Source organism: Cibotium barometz, chromosome 34 (genome assembly GCF_041138505.1).
Source record: "Cibotium barometz isolate CiBa-2024 chromosome 34, ASM4113850v1, whole genome shotgun sequence".
Lineage (NCBI taxonomy): Eukaryota > Viridiplantae > Streptophyta > Polypodiopsida > Cyatheales > Cibotiaceae > Cibotium > Cibotium barometz.
Genome location: NC_141079.1, coordinates 4,362,726 through 4,368,694, shown reverse-complemented (window position 1 = coordinate 4,368,694; position 5,969 = coordinate 4,362,726).

The following is a 5,969-nucleotide window of genomic DNA, read 5'->3' as shown; positions in this document are numbered from 1 at the left end:
TCAGAGGTGAAACTCTTTCTCTTTAGTTGAGGTTGGGTTTAGAATACACCTAGGCAAGTGTGAAAATATGGTCCATATCGAAGTTGCATGTCCCCTAAAGTTGTAAATATGGATTTGGTTTGCAAGACTACACCTCAATAACTTGTAATTCAAACTCATCTAGCGAGCTCATCACATCAGATAACCATAGCTCATAAGCATGCTCCAATGTGACATTACTAGGTTGATTTCCCCCCTCACTTGGGTTTTCTTCTAATATATATGCCTCCTCCAGTATACTAGTCAATGATTTGAGTGCATCCTCACTGTGATATGGCATGGGTACTATAGGTAAGTGAGCTAAGTAGCTACCGCAAGCTAAGCTATCCACCAATAAATCACCCACCATGCTCTAAAAGGGATAAGGAGTTGCAACAATAACATTACTTCATAGAATGACGGTGTAAGTCCATAAGTTCTTGCCCTCCTCCCCTGCTCTACAAGCTCTTCCTATGCATTTTTCACTTGATAGGGTCCACCCATTGGGTAATGTACACTCATTTCATTATGTCATTGTGGTTTATTACCTACCATGGACTGTAATAGTCCATCCCATAGTGCCTAAAATAAGTTCTATAGTGCTAGCATAAGTAGGATGCTGTGTACCACATGCGATGTTCGCCTCTTTTCCTTTGCTTGATAGCTCATCACTTATAACTTCTCTTTATCATCCTTTGTCAATAATCTTAATGCGCATGGGTCTATATTACTTACATATTTGATCAATGCCTTGTGCATGATGTGTGTGATTCATATCTTTGACCTTCTATTTAGATAAACAATTTAGCCATAAAATTTAAACTATAAAATCCCATAATTGTATAGCATGGAAAGTCCTCTAGTGCACTCCATATAAGAGCAAGTTTTCATGTGCCTAGGTAAATCTTATCGAGAAGCCCTTTCACCATAGAAAGGGTATGGAGAATCATTAAAAAGGGTTAAAATTAAAAATAATAGCAATAGTTGAGGTTAGGTTTAGAATACACCTGGGCAAGTGTGAAAATATGGCCCATATCGAAGTTGCATGTCCCCTAAAGTTGTAAATATGGATCTGGTTTAGACTACACCTCAATAACCTGTAATTCAAACTTATCTAGCAAGCTCATCATTAGATAACCATAGTTCGTAAGCATGCTCCAATGTGATATTACTAGGTTGATTTCCCCCCTCACTTGGGTTTTCTTCTAATATATATGCCTCCTCCGGTATACTAGGCAATGATTTGAGTGCATCCTCACTGTGATATGGCATGGGTACTATAGGTAAGTGAGCTAAGTAGCTACTGCAAGCTAAGCTATCCAATAAATCACCCACCATGCTCTAGAAGGGACAAGGAGTCGCAGTAACATTACTTCATAGAATGACGGTGTAAGTCCATAAGTTCTTGCCCTCCTCCCCTGCTCTACAAGCTCTTCCTATGCATTTTTCACTTGATAGGGTCCACCCATTGGGTAATGTACACTCATTTCATCGTGTCGTTGTGGTTTATCTCCTACCATGGACTGTAATAGTCCATCCCATAGTGCCTAAAATAAGTTCTATAGTGCTAGCATAAGTAGGATGATGTGTACCGCATGCGATGCTCTCACAGGAGGTAAAGAATGGTGCAAGGGGATGGAATTGTAAGTAGAATGGGTCCACAAAGGTGGCTCCATAACATCACTCCCCTAGTGCTGCATAAAAATAGCATGAGTGGGTTTGAAAAGGAGGAATACTTAGCTGCCCTTGAAAGTACCATTCCAGGCAATCCGGGTCTAGGACACAGTCACGCGTATCGATCCATGAAAAGTCTATGCTCACGACCCTGTAGCCATATGTAGTAGAGTCATCCTTCATTCTCTTATTTGGCATGTGATCTTTTCTCATCATCTATTTTTATTTTTATTTTTTATTTTTATCTTTATGGGTTAGTTAGATTTTTAGTATGTGTATAGTTGCTATATTGCTATACACTATTGGTTCAAGCTATATTATCATCATGGTTTAGCTTTTTCCAACAACAAGTTCCCTCTTGATATGGACATGTACTTTATCGTGGAGAAAAATGTGGAGGGTAAAAGTATTGATACTAGCATAAGTCTCCCCTTACTGCTTTCTCTCATACCTTGACCTCCTGGAAGGTATTGTAGGTTTTTTATAACCATCCCTTCTAACTTTTCTCCATCAATGTTTGTTGGCTAGGAGCGCCCTTTGTTACTTTACTATGGCATGTCAATTTCTAGATTTAATGGCAGTAGAATGCTCTCATAAGACTGGATGGAGATTATGGGTTTGCCCTTTTAGATGATCAATGGAGTTGACACTTGTGTATAGGGAAACCAATGGGGTTGACACTTGTGTATAGGGAAACCAATGGGGTTGGGACTTGGATAGGAAACAATGGTTTTGTAGCCTTTAGTGATGTAGAAGCTTCACCATTAATCACCATGTCTCGTGTGATAGGGTTTCTCTTTGGGATCCAAGTTTGTTTGGGCATTGGTGTGAAGGTTATGTTACAATAGCTTTCCCTTTGATGGAATTTAATCTATTGAAGCTTTTGTCACTGAGAGGACTTCGGAATTTGTAAGTGGCAGCAGTGAGACTAGTGATATATACATTTATGTTTTGGTATCCAAATACAATGTCTACCCTCGTAGTAGCCTTCAGCTTTCAATAAGCATTTGGGGATCCATTTTGGGGTAACTTGTAACTTAGATTTTCTATGCCAATTCTTGTGTTGAGGTCCTCCTTGCTTGGTTGGTTGAGGTGGTATAGATGGAGAAATCTTGGGAACCCATTTCAAGGTAGATTTAGGTTGCCACTTTATAGATCGTCATATCTGCCTATTCTTTTGGTATGCAAGTGTTTGCTATGTGAAGGTCAAAGAGTCAAGATTTTTTTGAATAGTGGATGTTGAAGTGGAGGGGGTTTCCATAGATTTTGTGGATGTTGAAGCTTCCTCCTCATTGTACAACCCTCAATAATAGTGAGAGGTGGTAGGGGTTTATGAGTAGATTATTCAGATGTGGTTTCACCCACCACACACAGAGACACACCCTGTCTCGCCGATGACTAGTCAATCATACATCATGTAGCCTTCATCCATGGATGACCAAGAATTACCGATTAAGGTAATGTTTTGATAGGCATAACTAGAAAGTCTTCCACCAAGTGCTTGATGCTGCCCATCACAATATGTCTCTATTTGTAATAGCCCAAGAACTTTGGTATTTCCACCATGGATACCTTTCACCTTTAAGGAGGTATATTGAAGGAAATTCAATTGTGACTAGACCTTGTATCACAAAAGTAATGCATTATAAAGCACTTTACCATAAGGTCTTGGAAATTGAATGGATGTTTATAGAGGTGCTATGTGCTCCTATATGTCTCCTTCAACTTTTCCAATGAATGCTTGTGCGGATCCTAGAATATCTTCTCATGATTGTGCTAATGTCAAATTTGTCTTTCTTTAGTCTCTTGTCAAGCTTGAGCTTTCTTTAGTTCTAATTTTTCCTTGTTGGCCTTCTTATCATGTGCGACCCACAAGGCTTCCTCACTCGCTAAGCAGACCATATTAATTTTTGAATTTACTACCATTAAAATGAAACCAGTAGTTTCAACTTGATCAAGAGTCTCAATGCGTATAGTACCTTGTGAAGTAACTTCACAAACCCTAAATGGTCCCTTCCCAATATATTTGAGCTTTTTCTTTTCACCTATGGACCCCATACATGAGTACAAGATCTCCTACCTCGATCTCCTTGTCCTTAAGATTTTCGTTAAACCACTTCTTTCCTGTTGGCATGTTTTGCACTACAATTTGTCTTTCCTCCGTAAGTTATTCTAAAACAAAAACTTGTCAACCAATTCATTACCATCAAGCTTTTCACTTATAGCTACCCTTAAGCTTAGGATCATGAACTTCCAAGGCATTACTGCCTCAAGTCCATACACCATCTTAAATGGCATGCAACCAATTGTAACTTTGTATGATGTGCGATAGGCCCATAATGCTGTGAGCTTAGACTCCTAATCAGTGCATCGAGCCTCAACAATATTTGTAAATATCAAAATAAGAACCTTGTTGATGCTCTCTTCTTGGCCATTTGCCTGTGGATAATATGGCATCAACTTATAATGTCTGATCATGAATGTTCTAGTTAGATTTTTTATTACATTGTTGATGAAATTCTTACATTGATACCACTCTGTAACTGTGCATTAAGCAGTATAAAGATGTAATCAAAACTCTATACATAGGCTGCTTCTTGGCTAGGTGATGTTAATCTAACTGTGATCATTCTATATCATCTCTGTATATCCATCTCATCTACCATTTATGTAAATCCATCTTTTAAGTATTCTTTGTTTTATGTTTGCAATCTGGATCATACGCACGAGTCGATTGGTCTTGTATAAATGTTCCAATCGTGCAATCTTTTGTAAATCAATATGTTTTTTTTTTGCATCTTTGTATGTATGTTCTATATCAAATTGGTGTATTGTTGCGCATGTAACCAAAGACACTCATTAGATTGATCGAGTAGTAGTAGCCCGACAACACTTATCAAATGCTTGCATATTCAGGATTCATTGGATAGGGTTGCCATTGGACTGGTGTGTAGTACCACCTTTGCGGGAACTCCCTTCAAATCATGGTATGTCCATGCAAAGCAATCCCTATATTCCTTGAGGAGAGCTACAAGTTCAACCTCCTCGGACTTATTTAAGTCCTTAGCTATGTAGACAAGCTTAGGTTTTCTTCAGCCAAGTCTACTTCTTTGACCTCCGTAGGCCCATCATAGGCTCCTCAACTTTCACTTATTGGGTTATGTCTAACAAACACTAACTTGCATTCCCCTATAGTGTATGACTTGTGATGCGTAGGTGCAAGGTGCAAGTTAGGTGTTGGTTCTTGATTTTCTTCAGTTACTAGCTTCTGCTTCCCTTTCTTTCTGGGGCCAAATCTTTGTTCTTCTTCCGCCTTATGAAACAATTTGGCTTACATAACTTTTTGTAATTTCTCTCCCCAATTGTCAATATACTTGCGAGATGTACAACAAATGCACCAAATTATTGTAGCCATCCTTCTATTATGATTGGCTGCATAGCATTTACATTTCTACCATCTTCGGAGATTCTCCTTGGTGCTTTGAAGAACTTCATCCCTCCAGATTGGGAATCCATATCACATTCGGAGCTACTCCCTGCAATTTCTTTTAGTTTTATCAGCTTTGTGTTGCTTGTGGTAACCAAGGAGTGGAGTTGGTGTTGCTTTCAGTCTCTGTATTAGACTCATCATCACCACTATTGGTGCTTGTGCTTGAGCCATTCCATGTGGACTCAAGTTCACTATAACCAATAACCTCGGCATTAGAAGGTAGAGCATGAATCATTCTTAGGGGCACAACCTTAGGGAGCTCCTCTCATCATGTGTAACCCATGTAGATCCTCTAGTTCCCTACCTATCAATTGTGGCCACATATGTATCCAATTTAGATCATCCTTAGGCTCAATAGCTTGTTTGTTAGCATCCTTGTGGGCTGGATCTTTCCCTACATCAGACTATTCTCTACTAGTGTAGCAGTATTGCAATGGGGCTCAATAAGTAGTGGTGTTTGAATAGTTTTTAAAAAGTCCTCCACTACCCATAGGATGTACATGGCTAGTCACAAGATCAACCGTGATGATGGAATCATCAAATTGGAGGTAGACATGGTTCTTAAACCAGTCATGTACCATCTTTAACTCTCTCGTGAATAGGCATCCTAAGATCATTTCATGTGATTCAAATTTTTTGGAAAAGTCCATAAAAATGAAGGTATGTTTAACCCGATGTTTGAGAACCTTGATCTTTAAATCTCGTAGCATCCCAATAGGTTTGGCGATAGTTCCGTCAACCATCTTAACAATGATGTCTGAGACTTCTTGACATGGCTTGGTCATCT